The sequence below is a fragment of the Neopsephotus bourkii genome, unplaced genomic scaffold (assembly GCF_033783945.1).
Source record: "Neopsephotus bourkii isolate Nb327-2 ecotype Australia unplaced genomic scaffold, CSIRO-AGI_Nbou_v1 NB_1768, whole genome shotgun sequence".
Classification (NCBI taxonomy): Eukaryota; Metazoa; Chordata; class Aves; order Psittaciformes; family Psittacidae; genus Neopsephotus; species Neopsephotus bourkii.
The window spans coordinates 9033008-9045519 of record NW_026902242.1 but is presented as its reverse complement, the minus strand read 5'-3'; the positions used below and the strand labels follow the sequence as shown (position 1 = coordinate 9045519).

The 12512-nt window shown below is 42.4% G+C and overlaps 1 protein-coding gene across 2 annotated transcripts in view; it reads left to right on the top strand.

Annotated features, from left to right (window-relative positions):
- PIK3CB (phosphatidylinositol-4,5-bisphosphate 3-kinase catalytic subunit beta) overlaps positions 1-12512 on the top strand; it is a 100864-nt gene continuing 88352 nt past the window's right edge. Inside the window, exon 1 of one of the 2 annotated variants that reach the window (XM_061378884.1) lies at positions 1-103. The gene's annotated coding sequence lies outside the window, so the exon portion shown is untranslated. The remainder of the gene's footprint in view (positions 104-12512) is intronic. The other variant, XM_061378885.1, reaches the window with a different exon arrangement.

The window sequence follows — 12512 nt, the reverse complement described above, 5'->3', positions numbered from 1 at the left end:
CGGCCGGTCGGTCGGTGCCGGGGTGGGCCGGGCAGGCTGGGCCAGGACGGGACGCGCTGTCGGTCCGAGCCTCCGGGGAGCGCGGTCCCCGCCAGCACAGCGGGTAGGACAGCGGGGCTTGTTTCCTGTGGAGCTCGCTTTTGACTTTCCCCGATCCCTTCCTGGATTGGGAGCCCCGGGGCTGCTTTCCTTGCCGGCAGAGCACCGGAGGGCACCGGTTGCCGCGGTGGCAGAGCTGAGCCCAGGCGGCTGCGGGTCCCGGCTCCGGGCTGGGTGGGCTCCGCCGTGATCCGCTGCCCTCTCCCTGGTACCTGGGGCTTCTTCATCTGCGCGGAGCTCTTGTCTCACTGCAGTGGATGCTGGTTGAGTGACTTCCCAGCCCTTCTCGGTGGTGATGCCCCCCTCCTCGGCGGCGCCGATGGGGTCTCTTCCTGTTTTCGGAGGGGATGAGAAAGAGGGGTTGAGATTAAAAAAGGTCAGATGCTGCTGGTGCATCAGAAAGAAACCAGGGGAAAAGGAAGCAAACCCGCGGAGATGGGGCTGCAGAGGCTTAATTTACCAGAAACCAACGGGGACAGGGCCTCCAGCCGGGAAACTTTCAAACCCCAGGGAAGGCTGGCGGCTACCGGCAGTGGGGAAGTGTGGCTAGCAGCGTGTCTGAGGCCAACGCTCCCTCCTGCCAGCATGTGTCAAACCGTTTAGGTTGTTAATGGGAAGAATTCACCAATTAAACAACATTCCATCTTTTTGTGTTTCCTTCAATGTTTTCCACATGTGCTGTCCTGAACAGTAACCTCAAATCTTTTTTTAATGATGTGAAGCATTAATGTTGCTTGTCTTCTGCAGTTTGTTTTCCTTAGCTGTGATTAATCACCCTGTTTTCCTATTCCAATTAAGCTGCTCACTTGGAGCACTGAGACAATCAGTGTCTCATCAGCTGGTTTCAGAATTACCAGCGAGTGTCCTTTTTGGGTTCTTGGTAGACCAGAGGTCTTTTCAGTTTCAGGCTATTGTATTTTACTGGCAGTTGTAACATGAGGGACTTGAGTCAATGATCTGTTGAAGCATGAGCAGGCTGGGAGGGGGGCTCATAAAAGCAGAGCCTTGATTGCATATGTGCAGTTGGGTTTACTTCTCACAGACATTACATCCTGTAAGAGAGCTCAGACAGCTACTGAGGCGCTATGGGCTATCCATTGCCCTTGGATGAGAATCTGTACTAGACGTTTGAATGTGATGTTCCAGTCAGAGTTTTTGTACGTTAAACATGAGAGATCAGTGAGTTAATCTTTGATGTTGTCAGGACGCTGCACAATGTTCCATGGTGAGCTTAGTCCCTTTTGGCAAGAAGAGAGGACAAGTACTGGAGCTGAGATGCTTGAGGAGGGGAAGAAATAAATGAGAAACCTAACTGCTTGCAGTTCCCAGGCATGGGAGGAGGCTGGGGCCTCCCGTGTCCTGGTGTTTTTTGCTCTGTGTTCAGCAGTGAATACCCAGGAACAGTAAGGAACAGATCTGCTCACTGCATGCATTAATTTGTAGGAAATTTTGAAGCACATTACTTTTGCCAACACTTGGGGTGTATTTTTTGGAAGTTTTGGATACTTTTGATTGACAGCTTTGACTCCACAGTGGACTGGCTTTCCTGGCAGGGCTCTGTCACCATGTCCCTGTTGGGTGATCAATAGATGTGTCCAGGGTGACTGAACCACAGCTTCAGTGAGACACCCCTTCAAACCTAAGTTTTTGTTGGAAAACAAAATAGTAGATCTTGTGTTTTTAGAAATAAACCACGAGTCAGTGCCTGCTTTTAGTGGAAAGCTTTTTTCAGTATTATTTTCCTTGGAGAAAGCCAGAATTGTCAGTAGAAAAACCTCATGAAGGGAGTGATTTGAGCAGCCTTGGGCAGCAGTTATTGAAATCCAGTGTTCATAGAGGGATGAGAAATGAATGCAGTTTGTCTTGTCTGTTTCTTGCCTCGACAGCATCCAGGAGTGAAACACTGCCTGCCACATCATCCTGGTGTGGCACTTTTTTTCCCTAAGAGTAGGTGGCCTCTATAAAACCCTACACTTGGCTCCAAAAGCTTGCATGGTGTATGTGGGAATACAAGCCCCTTTCATGCCTTGGTGGATTTTGTACTGTTTGTATACTAGTTGTGTGGTTCCTTGGCTAACAGAACAGTAAGTAGCCAGGTTTATTTTCCATGCTTTTGGGGCATATGTGAAAGGTTTTTTGGGACCTGGGAGTTCTGCTGGGATGCTGTGTGCTGTACCAAGTGCAGGGAAAAATGTCATGAGCACGTTCTAAAGTTAACGACTATGGATGCATGTTCTGAATCATGGCTTTTATTCTCTGCCCTGTGTAATACTTCTCTAACTTCGTGGTGAATTTTAGCAAAACTTTTCTGGCTCATCCTGCAGGAATCACTTTTAAGTCTGTCAAAGAGTGTGGCTGGGAACCTTTCTTTGCAACATCTAAGTATGAACAGCGCTGAAAACAGGATCCTTGGTAAAATTAACCTTGTTTATCAACCATTGTGGTTCTTCTAATGAGAGCAGTTTGCCACCTGCAGCTCTGTGGTGTGTGTGACTTAATTTTAGAGATATTGTAAATGTGAATAAGCAACCTTCTGACCTTCCTCACTTCCATCTTTTGCTTTATTTCCCATTTCCTTCTCTTCCTCTTTGTCCTCTCTCACAGTCCTGTGTCCTTGCAGACATTCCTTATTGCTGGCTTGAGACATGTTACCAATTGACCATTGTTTCACAGCTATTTCAGACAAGAGGAGGAAAGGGCTTGCATGGTGAGACAGGTAGCCTTTAGAGTTTAATGAGCACCCCCTAAATAGCACAGTCAGCTAAACTCTGAGGGCATCAGTACCCTCATTCTCACCCTCTGACTCCTGTGGTGCCTCAGCAAAGCTCAGTGTCAGAACTCTGTGTGTGTACACAGCATCAGCTTCTCCATTTCATGAATAGAATGGACTTCAATAGAGAGTTGTGAACAGTGACATTAGAATTCCCCAGTGACACTGTGATCCATGAACTCATCAACTATCCTTGACAGGGTAGTGCTGGGAGAGGTAGGTTTATTATTATTCTCCACGGAATTTTCCCGGATAGAGGGAATTCGTGTTCAAGGCCTGAATGCTCGGTATTACACTCTTTATTAATTACAATCAGTCAAAACAGCATTGGCACTGAAGCTTCTGTGGGAGGGTTGTTTGTGGACTATTAATTATTTTCAGTCTGCTTGACATGATGTGAAGGATTATTAACATAACCAGTCTTGCAGGTGGTGATAAATTCAACAGGCATTACTCCTATTTCTTAAAGAGGTTGCTTTTCATTATTATTAATCTTTCACATAGCTGCCCTCTTCGAGCTGACACAAATTCCTTTTAGAGCTGACCTAAACCTTGTAATTTGGCAGGAATTTAGGGTAGCTTATTGAATTCAAAATAAAATTTTCCCTCCCCTTACTTAATATAGTGCCCAAAATCAGGGCTTTCATTTCATCTTGTAGAAAGCAAAACGTCATGACATTATCTCAACACTGCAAAGTTACCTTCCATTAAATTCTGTGCTGTACCAATCCATCTTAAGGGGAAGACCATGTCTGTTAAATCACAGGAGAATTTTTGTCTTCTCTTTCAGTTAAACACCTTCCCCCAGCAATATGGCAAGGAGGACCATTGTTTCCATAGAATCGTAGAATGGTTGGGGTTGGAAAGGGCCTTAAGGTCATCTGGTTTCAACCCTCCTGCCATGGGCAGGGATGCCTCACACTAGACCATGTCATATTTTCAGTTGTTCCTATATGTTTGCTTTCAATATTGAGTGTAGCAGCCTGAATAATGAAGATCAGACTGAAAAGGGACTTCCTGTTGGTGAAGAGGATGCATGCATTTTGGACCAGTTTGCACTTCTGATCTATCTGCAGTCTCCTTTGTTGTATTACTCACAGCTCTGACATAGTATTGTCAGCATATGCATAACCATTATATTGCTTTTATGGCTTTGAAGGACTTTTTTGGTGAATATATATTAGTTTCTTGCTGGAACTAGTATTCAGGTTGAAAGGGAAGGCCAGCTATGTAATCTTACTCATTTTACTGCCTCCATTGCATGTATTCAGGTAATTTCCAAGCATACATTTGCTGTCTGGTACCATACTAAATTGACTACTGAAGTGTCCTGTGGATTCAATGGCTTTTGAAAATGGAGCAATAAAACACAAATTCATGAGAAAGTAACATAATAATGTGAATACCTATCTATTATATTGACTGAAATCTATGTGTGAGATAGGTTAGCTTTCTAATAGCCTAAATAGAGAGCTACTTGTGTGTATCTATAGGGTCGTGTCCCCTCATGTTACCTTTATTAATAGTAAATATCTTTTCCCTCATTGAGCGGGTATGGTGATGTTATACCTGTGGTTAAAGGAGATTAATCTGTTCTTAGTTTAGTTAATCATTTGTCTTGGCATATCAGATGGGTGAGGATCAATTCATGTGTTTACAAGTACCCAAGCTGTTTTATGATGACAGTACTACTCTTCTGATGGAAACATACCTTTCAGTATCCCACCCTTACAGCCCTTGTATCAGTACCTTACTCTCCCCAGTCTAAACAAAGCTTTGGTGCTGCAGTGTCAGTTTTCTCTGTAGACACAATTTTGATGGTTTTTAAGTTCCACTGCAGTCTGCCTTGTGTTGTTCTTTCAATACAGATGGTTCTGTGGGGCTTGAAAAAAGCTGTCATGTAAAATATTGTTTGTCCTAAGGTGAACTTAAACACAGCCTTAATGCTCGGTGCAGCGTGCAGGGCATACCCTACAAGCAGTGATGGCATGCGTCATCTCCACAGATCCCTAAGTATTTTTGATTGCAATTAGATAGAAACATGTAGCAATGTAAATAATTGCTTAGATCTCTCTTTTCTATGTGCCTTCACAATTAAAGTGCTGCAGACAAGTAAATATTGAAAAGGAATGTCTATTTCTTGGCTTGAGTTTTAACTCAAGTACATTTCAATGGCAAAGAAACTTCTATCCTGCCATTCATATGTGGTGCAGCAGGTAACAGTGTAAGGTGTAGTTTAAAATGTCAATTATAGAGCACAAAGAGATACTGAGAGTCGCTGGTATTGTCAGTGCACGTTACAGGGCTCCTTCAGGAGTACAGGTGATGTCAGAAGTCAGCAAAGTGTACTCTCAACTTTGTTTCCTGAAATACAGACTCAGATGAATTATCTTTGCCCTATAACTAAGCTCCCGAAGTGAATGGGAGCTTCCTCAGGAGAGCTCAAACCTTAGTTAATACTGTAGGGATCTTTCTTACAAATGACCTAAATGACTTTTATAGTCCTCCTTTCAATTTTTAACCTGCTTGCTCATTTTCAGGCTTTTCAGCTGCACGTTTTACTTATAGCATTTGTGCTCTGGTTCTGGTGAGTGAGATGGGAACACAGCAATCGCACTTTTCATGTTCCCCAGCTGCACAGCCAACAGATTATAGTTCCACCTGTGTTGGCAGGGATTTCCTGTTTTAGAAGATTAATTACAGTTGAGTAACTCTGAGTTCCTCTAAAAGAAACAATTTTTCTTTCCCATATGGCAAGGGAGATTGCAGTCTTCTAAGGCTGTAAACTTGTTCATACCTACTGATGAAGCAGTTGGTACCATTTAGAGATACCTAACTGGTTTCAATTCTGGTTGGTTACATGGGTGTAAATTGGAGTAGCTGCTGTGCCTTCCTTTACCTCTTTTAGAGGTTGTCCTTGTAGCCAGTTTTCTATCCAGCTAGGTATTTGCCTCTTGCTCTTACTGTCTCTTCTTTCCAAGTCAAAAGTTGCTATCTGTATCTTACAGATCTATCTTATCTTAATATTTTTGGGACATCAAGTTACCCCACTGTGTAGGCTTTAAGGCCAGGCAGGGGCTTTCAGAGGACATTTCAGAGTTAAGCTTCATTAGGTAAGTTTCAAAGGTTTTAAGATCTGTATTGGGAGACAGGGGAGGAGGAAGATTTCAGTCAGTGATTGGTAGGGAATCATAGAATGGTTTGGGTTGGAAGGGACCTTAAAGCACATCCAGTTCCAACCGCTGCCACGGGCAGGGACACCTTCCACTAGAGCAGGTTGCTCCAAGCCCCTGTGTCCAACCTGGCCTTGAACACTGCCAGGGATGGGGCAGCCACAGCTTCTCTGGGCACCCTGTGCCAGCGCCTCAGCACCCTCACAGGGAAGAACTTCTGCCTAATGTCTAATGTAAATGTCTGTCAGGTTAAAGCCATTCCCCTTGTCCTGTTCCTACAGTCCCTTGTCAAAAGCTCCTCTCCAGGTTTCTTGTAGCCCCTTTAGGCACTGGAGCTGCCCTAAGGTCTCCCCTTAAGGAGCCTTCTCTTCTCCAGGCTGAACCAGCCCAGCTCTCTCAGCCTGGCTCCAGGGCAGAGCTGCTCCAGCCCTCAGAGCATCTCCATGGCTTCCTCTGGAAATGCTTCATTAGTATGAAGCTTTAGGTGCAGAGGAACTGAGGAAGTTTTTTTGCCATTATCACAAAGGGAAGCAATACCAGTTAAGCCGAGGCCTGCAGCAGAAACAGTTACTGGAAATGTTTTCATGTTACTTAATACCTTGACATGCATTATTCAACTTGTGTAATGTCAGCTGGGGTGGAGCAGGGAGGAATGGCTTTGCAGAAGAATTTGTTTGCTCCCTCTGGAATATTTTGCTGTTGATAGCTACCTTCTCTGGCAATAAGGTACATTCCAGGAATAATTAAAAATAAAGAAACCACTCTTCAGCCACATCTTCCTGAACTTCTGGTATGCGTTGTCTTGCAAAGTGGCCTAACCTTGTCCAGATGCCCTTCTCTGGGCAGTGATATCCTGCCAGCCTTTCTTCATTGTAGAACAGAATTGAAGCAAAAACCATCTATGAGCCCCCTGCAGCAGAACAGCTACACTGTAAATGGTAGAGCCATTTAAATTGGATGCACTTCTCAGAGGCATATGCAGCAAACATTCTCTTCTGAGCAAGCTACTTAAGCACATGCTTCAGTTTTCCTGATGTGTCTAAAGGGCTTTCTGAACTGCAGCCAAAAGGGCTGTATGTTGGGAAAAAGGCAAGAAGAGTTTGTCTGCTCGTATTAGCAATGTCACAGGGATACAGCGGAGGAGATGGGAGGCAGAGACAGATTGTGAAGCATGAAGTTAAGCTGGCAGCTCTCTGCTCCCCTCTGTGTTTACTTATCATCTCCACAGACAGTAATTTCATGATTCACCTGCTGAATGATTTGTTTCGCTGACAAAGCTGTTGTAAATAGAGACTTGGCATCATTTGCACAGTTGCTGGATCTAAAGGCATATGAGTCATATAAATGGAGCTTTCAGACTTGTTGTGATAGATTGCCAGACAGAGTGGGTGAAATGCACACGTTTTGATATGGGTAATCAATAGCTGGAAACATTGTTGTAAAAAGCAATTTAGTACGAAGTCTGGAGTTTCCGAATCAGTAAGGCAGGATTAATGTGTTAGTTTTGAAAGTAAGCATAACAATAAGAACACACTTTTCCTCCTATGCCCCAACCTTTCCTTTTTTTTGGCGTCTACCCAGGTTTTGTAACGTTAACTGTTGTGGACTGAAAATTGAAGATGATGCATGTGTAGCTCCAAGAAACTGGTTAAAATGTAATTCCTAGAAATAACATGAGTCTTCCTGATTCAGGATTCAACCCAAGGTTGTGCTGAGTGTTGTGAGATGTGCTAGTACTGTAGATGCACCACCAGAATGTCTCCTGCATTGACTGCGCACTTTGTGGACACTGGTCTGAAATGTGTCAGAAGGCTGGTTTTTCTGAGGCTGGGACTTAGGGCTCCTGATCATGGGAAGTGAAATTAATAGAGCTGTGAGAGAAAGTCTTTCTGATTGTTTTGGCAGAGCACTGAATATTCTTGATTCTCACTGATTTCAGTGTGTCTTGGTGACTCTGCACTGATCTTAGTGTAGAATAAGATTTGTATAACAAAAGGACATTGATATGATTAGATCTTGTGCGTTAGTATTAGAGAAGTTACTAAAAACTTGAAGCATCCTTAAGAAATCTATAAATGCCTTTGGAATGCCTATCTGCTAGATATATGTGGTTTTTATAGTCCTTTTAAAAATAGGACCTCATAAATAGTATTAAAACTGTAGCACATTCACCACAGGGAAGAAGTTAAAATCTGAAATTTTAAATAAGGAATCTGAAATAAAAGTTCATTTGTAGCTAAGAACTGGTACTTTCAGAGGAGTGATGTTGCATGTAGCCCTTGTTTTTCTTGTACTTGCTGATTTGTAACATTTCACGTGAACTTTCTGAGTTTGCCCTTTATGTAGGTGTAGATAGATACAGATAGTAGCTTTCTAGTAGTGTGTAATCATCAATGAGGTTGAAGTTGTCCTGGCTTTTTATGGGCTAGCGAAATGTTAATGAAGTATCTGTGTTTTATGGTAGCAGTAATATACCACATTTGCTTTTATCTCTTTCTTTGGCACATGACGTATAACTTGGGCAAGATAAAGAAAGATCTGTTTTCGAGCACGTCTTTCATGGTCCACAAATGGCACATGACCAAATCCAGAGTGATGCTCACTGTGTACTGAAGGTCACTAAATGTATTTGACTCACAGGGTAACCACATCTATGTAATTTGGGGGTTAAAGACTCTGTGTTTTCTGTCTTACAGTGGTTATACACAAAATGAAGTTTTACTGACTGTGACTTACACCACTGTGGCTGGACAATGAACTTCTCTAAGCAAACTTGACATAACATCAGTTGAAAGTCTTCTGCAAGGCCAAAATGAGACATAATAGCATATTTCATATCTATAGTCATTAAAAGATGTGATAGACTCAGTATTATTCATGATCATTATGAATTTTCACGGTTATATCCGTTCTGTTATCAGAATAAGACAAAAAGGGTAGCTGGAAAATAAATATGTAAAGAAGGTGGGAGAGATAGGGTTTCTTTGAATCATTTGAATTCCAGTTCCTGTAACGAATCTCTTCTTAGTCATTGCCTCTGGCTGAGAATAGTAATATACCATTAACCCAAGAGATGTAAAACTGCTGCGCTGTGCTTGGAAGGGTGTCAGAAACTCATCTAGTAAGGATGAGAAGGTCTTTTATTGCCTTTTCAATTGCTGGATAGTCTAATTCTAGTAAACATTTTAACAAAACGGGACTACTGAAGTAATTGTGAATCCTGATGTTTGACTTTCATAATGAACATATGGCAAAGATGAACTGCTGATAGAGCTGTATCAAGGCAGGTACAGCAGCTGGTAGACTCAAAGTGCTGTCTAACACATTGCAACCTGCTGGACATTGAAGCCTATTTTTAGCAAAAGAATAAATAAGCTGGCTGTGCCCTACTTTTTGTCAAAACGTGTCATGGGATCTTTATATTTGATTAGAAAAGTCAGCAGAAATAACTCAAGGGAACTCATCGCCTCATCTGAAACCTGGCAATTCTGACAATCCAGTGCTGCTTTCTATTACACAAATATGTTAATACTGGGTATGAGGTCAAGCCCATAAATTGGGCAGCAGAGGTAACAGCTGGTGGGAGACTTGGCTGTGTGGTGTGTGAGATTACATGTAGGCACAAGTCCTGGTTCTATTAGGCACTGGCTATTCAAGATTTTTTGATTAAAAGAAGTTATTCTGTAGTCATGAATACAACTGGTTTTACAAAACCTGTGTTAAGAAGCTGGAAACATTTAACTATGTGGAGATATTATGCAGTACAATACAATGATGTACCTTCTAGGTGTAGGTTTACATCGCAAGGTAGGAGAGTTCTGTTCCCAACTCTTACTGGCACACTTGCAGCCTCAGTACAGAGGGACTCTCCTTTCCAATCCCCCAGTCCCAGATTTAAGGAGCCAAAGAAACAGTCATACTCTGCAGGATAATGTACAAAGCTGCTGCTCCAGGAGAGATTTGGTGCATTAAGGCCTCTCTCCAGTTTGGACCTACTCATGCAGCTTGTCTGGGTGGTGAAAAGGGGAAGGAACTGAGCCCACTCGTTCACAGCAGGGCTCTGTCCTTATGTGTGGATCAGTTGACCTGCTGCCACTTCTGGTGTGTTACAGAGGCTATGGGAGGTCAGGGAGCTTGAGTTCCTCCAGCCTTCTATTTCAAGTGGCTTTACCTTATTAAAGTTAGGCTTAAAACTTTAAGATGAGAGGCCTCTGACTGTAGGGGAGTGGAACAGTGAAATGCCAGGATGCTGAGTGTGGGTGTCAGTGCTGCTGGCTATTTGAGGTGCTGCTGTAGGTAAGAGGATGGTTTGCCTCTCTGGCTTCCATACATATGCCATAAGTTCTCAGAGAACTTTTCCACTGAATTTTACATGTATTAAATAACTCGGTTTAGCAAAGCACTGTTAAAAGCTGCTTGTTCTTGCTGCAAGCTGCAGCTTCATTAGCTGAATTCAGCATCTGTTTTGTCTGATATCTGCATTTGCAGTCTGGTACTGAATGTCACTCAGTCCATTATTTGCTGCTGCCTCCCCCTTCACCAGAGTCAGTGTGAGAAACAAAGAGAAGCTTATTGTAGACACACATGCTGGTGTAAAGGCAGGCAAGGAGAGCAGCATGCTGTACAGAACCACCTTTGAGGGACTGTTACTCTCATGAAATTGAGCGAGTGTGTTCTGCTGAGTTTTTCACCATGCTGTTATCAGTGCACCCTGAGAGGCCCTAATGGCAGTGGCCAGCTTTGATTTCAAAGATTGGTCTAATGTCTGCAGGGATGGGCAAGGTCCAATCCAGCAGGCCAGCTTTTATTTATCAGCTGAGACTGTTGCAGTATGTGGATCCACGTACTGTATCTTCTCTACTGTATAATTTTCTTTTAGTGTACAAAATTCCCTGGGAATCTCAGTATTTGCTTTTTAGGAGATTAAATATAGACTTCAATGATTAAACCTGGTTCTTGTGACTTTTTTCCAAACACATGGCTTGAAAGAGCCACACCAAAATTATTTACTTGCTGCTTAACAACACTTAAATTTCAGTGGCTAAAGAGAGATTATGTCCCCCAAATGGTAACAACCTCAGGTACCCCCTCAGGTAACAGGGGACATGTTTTTCTAGTGTAGATGAAGGGGCTTACAATGAGGCATGAAAGTTGTTTTTCTTAATTCCAGGTAAGCTATTTTTTGAATGTTATAATTCAAACTGGCCTTTTTTTCTAGTGACTACTGAGGAGACTGTCATGTTATTTTTCATACACAAAATGTTCTGAAGCCTTTTATTTGGCAGTATGCTGACAAAGGAATGGCCACGCAGTGTAGAATGACCATTATTCTCCTTACCATTGCTCACATAGTTTTGAATATAACTTCTTTTTTTTATTATCATTTCTAAGAAAACAAGTATTTATGAGAGATATTCATGGTATTCTGTATTCACCACAAAACATTCCTCATTAGCTACACAAAGCTAATTGGGTTTGAAGATGTTGCCATTGTATCCCAATATTGGGCACTAGCAAGTTGCTATGAGCATTTAAGTCTTGTGAACAATTATTTCTAATACTCAGCTGTGTTCTGGATTGTTGTCCTTTATATTTACTAACTTGAGTTCTTTTCAGACCAGCTTTTCCAACATTAGGCTGAATGTCCTTCACATGGCATTTCCACTTAGATTTTCCTTCTCCCTCCATCTGGGTCTGCTGCCACAGCTCTGTGATGTCCGCAGATGGACAGATGACTTGTGTGTTAGTTCCTTTCTCCTGACCACTGTGGTGACACAGCGATAAAATAAAGTACACCCAGAATGCTAAAAATGACCCGTTTTCAAGTGACCAAGAGTGTGCCCTAGGTGCACAGCTGTTTCACATGCAGACATGACTCAGATACAGCCTTTTTAGACGAAACTCTTTTGTTATTCTGACAACACATGTAACAATAGCCTGGGGATGGAGAGTAAGTAGTGGAACATTGGTTGTTTTGTGAAGGGGGGTGGGAAGAGAATCTAAAGGTAAGGAAATTGAAAATTAAAATTATAGTTAAAGCCTTGTTGTTTTTTTTCCATTGCCACATTAGGGTATAAGAAAGTTTCTGTAAGATGTTTCAAGATGAGTTTCTTATTCATATTGCACACACTGTCCGTAACTCCATGTGTGATAAGAGCATGAATAGCATGCAAGTTGATTGACTGTAATCTGAAATATGTTGATAAGTACTGATTGAGATCTCTTTGCTCCTACTGCTAAGTAATGGTACTGTATTTGAAGGCATTAAAATACAGAATGGAGAAGAAATTTGAAGTCAGGAATTACAGTCCTACAGAAAAACTCTGCATGGGCAGATTTCATTAAATTCTATTCATAGATATAGCAGAAATAGTCTGTACAAGACAAGTTTTAAGTGCTTGGGGCTTTATGCCTGATAGATACTTTAAGGCATTGTTATTCAATGGAGAAGATGGCAGCGCAATAGATAG